Below are 12500 nucleotides of genomic sequence, written 5' to 3'. Positions count from 1 at the left end.
ATAGTGTTCTTCTGGACAATGTTCACAGTTGTGACAGATATCTGTAGTCACTTACACATATACTTGTGTTATGGCAGCTATATTGATGTGTTATCAAAACTGACTTCCCTGTTTTGTCACCCAGTAAGGTGGACCAGTGACCAGAAGTTGTAGTATAACAGGTTGAGATGTATAATTGAGCTGCAAAACTGTAAATACAGTGTGCCATAATGACATGGAACAAAAATGTGTACCAGGTATCCCCTGAGCATGTGCATGTTTGCGTATGTTCAGCTGAAAGGCACAAAAGTAATAACATGGATCACAAGCAGTCCATAAATTAGGATCTGCATGTTGCACATGTGTGTACTATCACTGTCACTGCATACAACAAAATAAAATGTGTACTGCTACTGATTGTTGCATTGCCATGACACTGATATGGGTACTACAGTAGGCAATCTTATCACATAGTGATCAGAGAAGTGTACAACTGTGTTATGAGCCACTATCCATGCCTACCACTAACAGCTATATCAACACCCATATACACTGGATATCAAAGTGTTCACACCCCTGTGGGAATGCTGGGTCTGTGTGCTGTATGCCAATGAGACCACAGAAAGTAATGTCAAAACATTTCTCACCTCAAATGTGACCCATAACCTGCACAATTCTATTGAAAAAGAAACAAAGCTGTTTCATGGAAGGTGAGCAACCACTGCCAAGTGAAGGTGTGATATGACATTAGAGTACAAACCAAGACAAATGGACACTGTAATCATCTCAGCAGGTGTTTACACAACATATCAGTGTAAGGGTGTGCACACACATTCATCTGGCTTACTGTACTGAGTATTAATTCCCATATGTTTCTACTGGACAGGTTATTATGTTCCCTATTGAACTGAGCAGGCTATAGGACACATCACAGGTGGGGATTGTGTTGACATGTGCTTTTGTGGAGTCATGTTCCAATTGCACAAGTACCATGCATTGTAACAGGGGTGTGTACACTTCATATCCACTGTAGCTATATGAAATCAGTAGTACCTTACCTATACAACCATCTTCCACCAACGATAGAGTAATCCCCCTTGGTGGACAGAACCAAGACACAAAGCACATAACAGGTTGTATAGTGGCTGTACAGGGACACATAGGTGCAAACTACAACTTGGAAGCAAGTGCACCTCTATCTGAGCAAGCATGTAGGTTCACAGGTGACGTCCTGTATGGTAGACATATCCAAACCACCAATGCCAATTACAACCATGTCTACACATATGTAAGCAGTCTCAGAGCCAGTAACACGTCAGCCTGTACTGGGGATAAAGCACACCTCATGCATACATGCTGTGGATACAGGTTACCTGCATCAGACAGGATAGTTGGGAACAGTGGCACCCTGTCCACAACATTAGTACAGGGGGATATGCACATCACCCACACTCCTGCCAGCATCAATGGTGAGCATGGACATAATGCCAATGGATGGCACCAACAGCAAGTCTCCATGGGCCATGAGAACATCACTGTTTGCTTTCTACATGAACACAGTCATGTGCTCACAGTTCCATCACACACTACAGTCAAACACACACAAGCCACCATCCACACACCATCCACATGGAAGATGGCCACTGTCATCCCTCTACACAAAAATGAATGGTGAATAGTGGATTATGCCATTAAGTGTCCAACATTGGGGGAACTGGACAGGTCAGGGCCAGGAGTGTAATGCAAGATGTCAAAGCCATGACAGCTTACAGTGTTATGGTATAGTCAGGATTATTTGCAAGTAACATCCACTGTTGATGTAGATGTGGACAGCCTTATGAGGTCCTCTGACCTTTTTTCATGTTTATGTCTTCCAGGTACAATGTCCCTGGAATGTCTGCCCGCATTCACAAACCTGGAAAATGATGCAATCATCCAATATGTCATCATGCATCATGCCGTCCTCTTTGGCCGCAGGGCCCAGGATCTGCAGGAGAGGACTGCCTGTGGAATGAGCTCATCCACAGGGTAAACAATGTCAGCCTGCACAACCATAATTATGAGCTGGTGCGGCATCGATGCACCGATCTGATCTGCCACGCCTGTCAGCATGCTGCTGCAGTTAGGCGGGACCAGCTAGCCATAGGTCGGGGTCATGCCACCCAGCCCCCACTGACACATGTTGAGGAGCTCCTCCTCAGCCTTGGTGCATCTGCCCATCAGCCAAATCAGCAGGCTGAAGACAGCATTGTGGAGGTGGGTGCCACCCACACAATGGATGAGGAGCATGCAGGTAAAGCCCCAAGGAACATTACTAGATCACTGTTGCTTATCCATTTTCATCTGTAAAGTATCTGCATGCATATGTCAGATAAGATAGTCTGTTGCTGCAGTGTAGTAATGAACAGATGTGCATAATCTCTAGTATTGTAGGTTTGTACTGTCAATGTGCTGAAATGCTGTTCCCACCCTGTACCAGTGCCACAGGTGTGGCTACTGACATTACTTCTGTCTCACAAATATTTAGGTCCCTCTGGTATACAACTGGGGCAGCAGCATGTAGCTGGTGAGTATGGAGTTGATTTGTTCAGGTTTGCCAATACACTGGCCATGTTATGGCCATGCTATTTGCCATGTACACATTTATCACACCTACCAATAATGCATGCTGTACATGTTCACTTATTGTTGGCGTTAACTGCACTGCATTACAGTGGTCACCATGGTGGCATATCTGAAGGGTATGTAAGAGTCCTGCAGTATACCTAATAATCTGTCAGTGCAAGATGTGTGGACAGAGATGAACATAATGGTGGGACAAATGGCCTACAGTAGGGACATGTCTGAAACATTACCCTTGTACAGTGGCTGCAACAGTGTATACACCAGTATTACAATGGCAACTGTTCCTGATATAAACAATGGCAAATCACAATACCACATTCCACACCTTTTACAACCTGTAATGTGATCCTAACATGAGCAATGAATGTGTAATATGGAATCCTGTCAGAACAACAAATATGGGGAATGCATACCTTAATGAACACTGGAAGCATATCACACTCCAAATAAGATATTATGGAAGCAGCTTGTGATGTACTGACAGCATTCACTCTTCTTGAGTGCACACCTTCCATCAAGTACAGGGCCTCAATGTCACACCAAGTCATGGTCTGCTGTCCAAGACGTATGTCCATGACATTTTCCCATTCACCTGCAACAGAGGCAGCCGTGGCTTGCACACATCCTAAAAAACATGAAATGGATCCCATATCCAAAAGGTAGTACTCAGGAGTGGGAAAAGAAGCCTTACCTCACCATTACATATACCATGGAAAACAGTGCAGACAGTCATGTATGTGTGTATGAAGTATGGGACAAAATTGATGTAGAAAATAAACAGATGCCCATCCAAAACAGATGATAAAACATGTTGCAAACTGGTCATGGAGGCTGCCTAGAAACATGCAGCACCACTGAGGGACTTGCAGGAATGTCTAGCAACTACTGCCTGTGCAGTACCTGTGTCGACAATTGCCTGGATTCTGCATACGTGCTCCCTATGGGCTAGGGTAATCAGATGGAAAAGTTGACCCACATGATACATCATCCAGGGCTCTCTAGAGATAGCATAAGCATAACACCAAGTCCCCCAAAGGCATGTGTTGCAATGTCTAATGGTGTCATGAGACCAAGGCTCAAACCTACAGACATTATTCATAAAGATACATGTGGTGCACAAGGAACACCTCACCCCACCTCAGGGCCACCATCCCCAATATTTAGCTTGCTGGTGCCAGGGTACACCTTTAGGTTTGCTGTTCATTAGCTGGAACTAGGCTGGTACACATGGTGTTTGGAATTTGGAACACTGGAAAATAACACTCATGTGGGCCCATAGTTATCAAGCATCAGCAATAAGGCTGAGGATGGGGGCGGGGTGTCTGCTTGAAACACAACAGTGAACTGAAGTATATAACCAAAGCTTGCTAAGAATGGCTGTATCTGAACACAGTGAAGGCTATGAATTGTGTCAGACATAACCTTGACTCTACAGCAATAGTGAAGCCACTGTGTGACCTCCAAGGGCTGTGCACATGAGCTGACCTTGCAGTCTGGCAGAGTTGTGGGACATTTGTAGGGCAGAGTGATCAAATAATGGCAAGTGATGATGGGTCATGCTAGTATACCCCTTCCAGGAAGAGTGACTTCTGTAGTTCACTTAACAGCTGCTTCAACAAACCATTGTGTTAAGGGTGTGCACACTTATGCAAACCACATACTGTATGCATCTCAATCAGCATCTGTACAACTAACACATTTGTTTGATACTGCATTTGATTGCACAGGTCATATGTCACATATCAGGTGTGTGTAATGTTAACAAATGCAGTATTGTGGCCCCATTGCATATCATAGAAGAGACTGGCATGTCAACAAGACTATGTATACTCCTCTTATCCACATTAAGCATTGAAGGTTGTCAGTGTAACTGGATTTTATTGCACATACATGCACTGCTGATGATGAGATCTGCAAATCAAAGGGCAGGCATTAATTACTGACGTCAGTCCTCATATCATCCCAGGTATGTGTCAGACAAACACACAGGGGCTGTGAGAAACAGAGCAAACATGACTGCCACACATATACACATTCAGTAATGGTGTGTACACTTGTGAGGTATGGTGCACAATACATGCCAGTGTGCTGTACAGGTGCACAGCAATACTGTATACATGGCTGCAGTGTGTTCCATGGGAAGGGGCATCCCCTACTAACACAACTCATGCATCACAGAGATGTATAATGTTGGTAATAAGGCTTGAGTATGGCTGCAATGCATGCTGTTGAGTGCCATATGTAATGCATGGTGACTGTTGGGTAATGAGAGGTCTGTGTAATATCTTTGTGCCACCTCACCTGTAAGTGTGTGTGTGTGTGTGTGTGTGTGTGTGTGTGTGTGTGTGTGTGTGTGTGTGTGTGTGTGTGTGTGTGTAGAAGTAAACCATAATGTACAAGTATTAATTTACATTTCTTGTCTGCCCCTCACAGGTGGCAAGATGGGTCAGCGTCCCTCCTGCAGGCAAACTGATGTCAGTGTCCATACAGACTCTGACAATAATGATAGGCATAGTGAGGCACAAGCATGGTTGTTAGGGGCTGAATATTTGGCATTGGTTGACATCCCACTTTTATCCACCCCATCCCTGCACACAGTCACAATGCCCATACATACCCCATCACCAATAGCCATAGATGAGGGACAGTTGGCGGGTGGTGACATGGGACTGGAAAGTGTGGTGACTATGGCAAGTGTGTCTGTACACAGCACCCATAGACAGATGACCGGTGAGGTACCACGCAGGCAGATGTACAGGGGTGCTCATAGGAGGGCTGCTGGCCATCATGCCCCTGGCAGAAGTACCACAGCAGGTGTCACCAGATACATGTTTTGGGCCATCATGGAGGCACAGGCACATATGGAACATTACACCAGAGACAGTCTGAGGCTCCAGAGGGCTACTCTTCCTGCTGTACATGACAACATCCATGATCTTGCAGGTACCCACCATTATGTTGCAGAGGTCCTGGATAGATGGTTGGATGAGATGGTGGGAATCCTTGACAGTGTGGTGTCTGTGATACAGCATGTGGTGGGAGTAGGGTGTCAGCCACACAGACGTAGGTCAGCAACAGCAATAGGTGGAGGTCTCCATGAATGTGCAACAACTCACAGCTGCTCCCATAGTGGCCGTACCAGCACCAGTACTGCAGGGGAGTGCTGTCCACACCACAACACAGCAGGCCGCGTGCTCACTGTCCTGGCCAGTCCCAAGAGAGATGCAGATTCAGTGGACAGGTGTCATCATCAGGGGAGAGTACCACATCTGGGCTTCTGCCTGGTAGTGCCCATGGAACCCCTGGCAGGCACAGTTCCCATGTCCGTGACCAGACATGGTGAACTGTACACCCTGCAATGTATGGTCTGCAGCTGTCCAACAAACTCCTGTATAGGGCAGCAACATGGCAGAAATGTGTGCATACACACACACACACACACACACACACACACACACACACACACACACACACACACACATACACATTACCAACACAGCTAGGACACCTGCATACCTACACACACCACATCTGCACAGCTGATGTAATAAAGAACCTCCTAACCCGCACACATGATGTCAACCAAATGGCTTAGCCCAGGTCTCTGGAAAACCCACAACACACCCTGTGCATATGATGATACCTGTGCCACATCCTTGTCATCCATACCATGGATGTAGGGACATGCTAATATGGTTCTGATGCACAGGGTGAATGTACTAAGGTTTAGCAATGTAATGCTGTTTAACGTGTTTTCAGCTGGAATATTTAATGCTTACACATCAGGGTGTGTAGCTGTCCAGCCATGCTGCATTAAAGTTATTATTAACACTGACTGACTGTGGTCTCCATAATGTATTCTGTTTGTGTTCTAGGTGTCTGTGTGTCAGCAGGATGTTGCTCTGCTGTCCTCTCCTACAAGGGGTGTGGCACTGTGGTGACACATTGACTGTGTCATATCCCAGGTACAGCTGAACACAGGTAACAGGTTTGTATAACAGTTACTGGATGTGCCACATGGTTGATAGGTCTGAGGGATGTATACAGGTGAGTGCATGGTGGCTGATGTAAGCAGCTCTTCTACAGTGGACAATAGTAAGTGTACTGGGTGGCACACGCCACATGTTTTTGAATAATACACACAGAGGATCTGGTGTTGATGCAATACACAGAGAATACTGTTCACATGGATGTACTTTATTTTGAAGTGAACTCACTTTGGCCTATGTAATTCCAACAAGACAAAGTTGCCAAAACAACATATCAGTAAATAATCAGACCACCAGTTTAATGTCATTGACAATGGTACTGGCAGGGTATATGTCCTCTTCCCCAATATAGTGTAATCCTGGAGTTGGTAAACATAGGTGTGCTGGTGTGGGTGGCACAGCCCCCCACATTGGAGGGTGTGGGGTGGTGTAGAAACACACATAGTGTATTTAACAACTACTTAACCTGTTAACATAAACTGTACAGTATAACAGCACACTAAGCAAAGGGATATGCACAACAATAACCCCAATGTGGGTGGCTGTGCCCACAACAACCACACCCATGTATATATACCAACAGCTGTTCAGTGGGGAAGAGGGCATTTACACATCCACTACCAGTTTTGATTGAATGTATTTCCACAAGATGATTGCTTTGAAATGTTACCTTTTGCCAGTTAGTTCTCGAGCAAATGATCTCCTGGGACATATATTTGCAAACTGAAGTAGATCCCTTCACATACACACACACTTACTTGGCAACACTGAGAGTAGAACCCCTACCTAGGTATCTAAGTGCTACTAATATGTTTGGCCTTAACTGCACACACCACAGAGTTTTATGGTGAGATGTGTCCCGAGTTTCCTGTTACGCGAAGAACATCACCAGGCCTTGTACAGTATGGTGATGGTGGTGTACTGGGTGTTAATAAACAATACATAATATGACATACTGAAATATACAGATTGACAAACACATACAGTCATAGACACATTTGACAGACCTGGGTTCAGCAGTGCTGACTACCTTGTCAGTAAGTCCATACTGTTACAGAGTTTTTGCACACAGCACATGCATCATTCAGCTGGATAGTGTAATCAGTTACCTGTATGGTGGATGGTGACAGCGGTCCTCATACAGTGGACCTTTGGACATGTACTGGGGGTACCATGGTGTAAAGACAGTATACCCAGCATCCACACCCCACATTGGATATTGTACTCACTGAAACCCATAATAATGCTCTGACATACCCACAATCACACATTGACCAGGACTACAAAACAAACCCTTGTCTATCTAATCAGTGCTACTACAGGGATATGCATTTATTGCACATGCCACAGGGATAGTAGGGTGAGGGCTTGTCATGCCTCTCCTAATGTCAGCAACATCACTATCCCTTATAATGTATGGCAAGGTTTATTGTATTTGGAGACTGTGGCCTCAGAATGCTGTCTCCTACAAATATGCACACTCACACACAAATGTACACACATACACACACTTGCCAGGACTCAGAGGTTAACCCACTCCTATCTACTCATTTATAGAACAGTGTTATGCTGGTACTGCAAGCTCCAGGTAGCCCATAGGGTGAAGAGTGTAACAAGGTACATTTGATGTCAATTACAGCAGCAGCCATTTCTAAGTATAGCAATGGGGGCTGTAGTGGGTGAGAAGGCCCTCAGAGTATTTTCAACTACATGTTTACAAACACACAGACACTGTTATTCTCAGTAATGCACACTGACACATTTGTCAGTACTGATGTCCATAGGTGCAGGTGTTACTAGGTGTGTAACAGGTTAATGTCCATGGAGAGATGAGAAGAGTAGGGCATGTGGTACACTGGTATCATGCCACCTGACAATTGTCAGCAGGCCATCTATCAACCAATGCCACTTGAGTGATCCCCAGGGTGACAGTTAAATTCAACATCCAATCATCTGGTTTTCATCTGCAGAGGGCCAGAGAGGTGCTCCAATTGACATGCATGCAAAATATATTACATAACATGGCCAGTGTCTGGGTTAGAGACCTGTATCCAATCATGTTCTGTTGACAGTGGTAGTCTGGTTGAGGTATCCATGGCATGTAGTACATACATGGTGGGGTTCCCTTGCTGTGGCATTCATAACACAGCTGGGCAGACATGTTCATAGGTTCATAGGTTCATAGGTTCATACTAGGCTATCTGCCCTAGGGCATTTATAAGCCTAGCCAGAATGTGTTTGGCTTTCGCCACCCATTTTAAATTTATTTTGCTATGCCCTTTTTCGAGGTTAGTATACTGTGCCTCTATCTAACAGTGACACAGAAGTGATACCCGGGGTAAACCTACGATCTCCCATCCACTCATCAAGATTCCTCTTGAAGAGAGTCAATGAGGGACTCTGCCTAACCTGGACTGGGATTTTATTCCAGAGTGAAGGGAGCATCTGGGTTATGAATCTGTCCCTCCAGCATGTCCTATTTATTTCAGTGCTGAGGTTCAAGTCTCTCGAGCGTGTAGCTCGATGGGATTTGGATTTTCTGAGGTGCAGCATGTCCATTAATTCCGGGTTGGACATGGCTTTATACGTCAGGCACAGATCGCCTCTGAACAGGCGGTATGCCACTGAGTAGAGCTGGAGTTTCTTTAACCGGGCAGCATATGGCATCTGTTTGAGCCCTTTGATCCTCTTGGTGAGGTACTTTTGGGGTCTTTCCAGTTGCTGCAGGTGTCTGGTAAGGTACATCCCAAAAGGGGCATTGTACTCAATTATGGGCCTGATGAGGGATGAGTAAAGAGGCACGATGACCTCCCCTGATCTAGATGTGAATCCCTTCATGATTAGGTGGGCTATATAAAATGTTTTTCTAACCACTTTGGCCACATGGTTGTCAAATGAGAGATTGCTATCACCTATGTGGTAATTTGTGGGCACTTTGTTTTTGCCAAAGGGGATGACTATACACTTTTTGGCATTTAGCTTGAGGCCATGGCACTGGCACCAGTTGTCTGTTTCTATGAGGCCCTTTTGGAGGATGCTTGTGTCGGCTGGAGAGTCGATTATGGCACCCAGTTTGCAGTCATCTGCGAACTTGGTCAGCCACAGTCCTTCCGTATTGGCCTGTACCTCCGAGAAATATATACCGAACAAGAGAGGTCCCAGGACTGAGCCTTGTGGGACACCACTTGTAACTGGTTTGAGTCTGACATGGCTCCAGCAATTCTAACCATGTGGGTTCTGTCCTTGAGCCAGTTTGCAATCCATCTAGTGACATAGGGTTTATATTTAAGCTGGTGAGCTTATCTATAATGCCAGTGGGGTATTGTAGCGAAGGCTTTTGAGGTCCAGGTAGGCTATGTGGACCACCTTCCCTCGTCAATGGCCTTGGTGACTGTTTCAAAGAAATCAACCAGGTTTAAGAGGCAGGATCTGCCCTTAACAAAGCCGAACTGGGTAGGATCCAGTGTTTGTAGGTCCCCAATATCTTTATTTATGAGGTCCATGATGATCCTTTCCATAGCTTTGCAGACCAAGCTAGTCAGGCTTATGGGGCGATAGTTTCCAGGATCCGTTGAGGCACCACCTTTATGGAGAGGGACCACTGTTGCTGTACGCCACTCTTTGGGCGCATATCCTGTAGTAAGGCTGAGATTGAACAGTAGTTTTATGTTTGGGTTTAGCTCTTCTTTGAGATCATGTAGGATGCAGCCCGGGACACCATCTGGTCCCATTGATGCTGTGTTTTTTGCTTTGGAGAGGGCGGCTCTTACCTGAGCATCTGAGATGTCAGGGGCAGCACTCTGCTGGGATAGATATTTGCCCTTTGGTGGGGAGGGGAGTTTGCTGAACCTGTCAGCTAGGATGTTGGCAATGTCTGTGGGTTCGTGTATTTTTGTCATTTTGGACTAATTCTGAGCATATCTGGGAATTACCACCCAGGTTCCTAACATAACTAAAGAAAGCCTTGTGATTATCCTTAGTGTCCTGTGCAATTTTTCTCTCAAAGCTGGCCTTAGACAATTTTATGTGTGCCCGTAGTTTTTGCTAATACTGATCAGTGATGCCTTCCCTTTTGGGATTTTGCTTTATCATTTAGTAGCTTCCTCCTTCTATTGTATAGTTTGTTTATGGCTGGGGTCCACCAGACAGGACGCCTGCCTTTGGAGGATTGGGTCTTGGTTTTATTTGGGATCGATGATCCATGCATTCCTGAAGGTGTTCATAGAATGCTTATAAAGGATTCTGCGGTCTGGGCTGTATTTTCCACAGGCCGGGGCTTTGAAGGATTCCACCTCAGTTTTGAGGAGTGTAAAATTTGCTTTAGAGAAGTTTTTCACTGTGGTTTTCTGGGCAGGGGTGGGGTCGGGATGTGAATATCCAGTGAGATTAGTTTATGGTCTGATCTTACCAGTGAGGGATACACTTCTGGTCTGGAGCATAGAGTCCCCATGTTGGTGATGATCAGGTCCAGTATGTTTTCCCTCTTGTGGGAGTGGTAACAAGTTGTTCCATAGCATTTGAGTTTATAAATTCTAGGAACCTTTGGGCTAGGTGTTGGAGCTAGAGTAATGTTCCCAGTCTATGTTTGGGTAGTTGAAGTCGCCTAATATAATGGTGTTTGGAGAGACCTTCATATTTTCCAGTGTTCTCAGGAAGGCTGAGTGGGGTTCCTGGGTTTGGGAGGGTGGTCTGTAGCAGGCTATAAACTGGAAGGCAGTTTTACCCACTGTTAGTTGCACATGGATAGTCTCTGATGCTTCGTGCTTTGCCACCAACCTGGAGGTGTGGGTATCTTTGATGAATATCGATACTCCCCTCCTTTTGTGGTTCGTCCAAGTTTTGGGGCCAAAAAGCATGGTATGAGGTATAACCTGGTAGTGCTGGGGTGCTCTCGGGAGCCCTGAACCAGGTTTCTGTTACTGCACAGATATCGATGTTCTCCATGCTAAGGAGAGTTTCGAGTGCATGCATCTTGAGGTTTAGACTTCTGGCATTGAGCAGCATTACTCTTAGTTTCTTATCCCTTGTGACACCTATGGAGGTGGGTTTGTCTTTTGAGCCTTGCCTAAAAAAGGCACTATGGGGGTAACAAGAGCCTTTGCCAATATCCAAAAGCCCAGGGGTGACAGGTGCAAGCCGTCCCTAGCGAAGCATCGTGGCTTGTCGAGCATATCATCCCAAGCTGACAGGCATTGGATCCCCTTTGAATGACACCAGTACTTAAGCCAATTGTTGAAATTGATCATCTTGTCTTCATATTGTGGCATCATTCTTGGTGAGGGTAAGATGCTACTCAAGGTCAGGGTCATACCGGCCTGGGCTACATGCTCAGAGAGCTCCTTTATGTCTCTTTTCATGTAGTCCAGGGAGGTACGTCTCAGGTCATTCACACCAGCATGGACAATGACTGAGTCATATTTGTACTTGCCTTGGAGTGACCTGAGTGCTTGTGTTATGTGGCGGATCCTAGCACCCGACAAACTGCTCACTGTGACCCTCTCCTTGTTCAGCCTGGTGAGCGGGACGTCAGTGTGCCTGATGATAGAGTCACCTATTACAAGTGTATCAGGTGTGTTGTTTAGTCTTAAGGGCTGTGACTGTTTGGCACACTGGCTTTGTGGGCTATGTGTTGCACGTGTTTTGTTTTGGGGTAGCGGCTGCTTGGGTGTCTGCTTTGGAGGTCTCTGCTGCTTCGGCAGATCTTTATTTAGAGCCTCCGAGTATGTTTTTGTGTGATTATGTGTTTGGTTTGCTGTCGTGGTAGGTCTATGTGAGACTGGAATTGTAGTGAGTATGGTTTCCTTCTCCTCTTGACTGGTTATGCCAGTACTGAGTTGAGAGAGCTTAGCCTCCAGTTTGGCTATATGGTTGCATCTCTCACATGTGTTGGAATTTGTTGGGAGGAGG

This window comes from Protopterus annectens, chromosome 13.part0, assembly GCF_019279795.1.
Source record: "Protopterus annectens isolate FY-2018-M chromosome 13.part0, PAN1.0, whole genome shotgun sequence".
Lineage (NCBI taxonomy): Eukaryota > Metazoa > Chordata > Ceratodontiformes > Protopteridae > Protopterus > Protopterus annectens.
The sequence above is the reverse complement of the archived record's forward strand: the minus strand, read 5'-3'. Positions refer to the sequence as shown.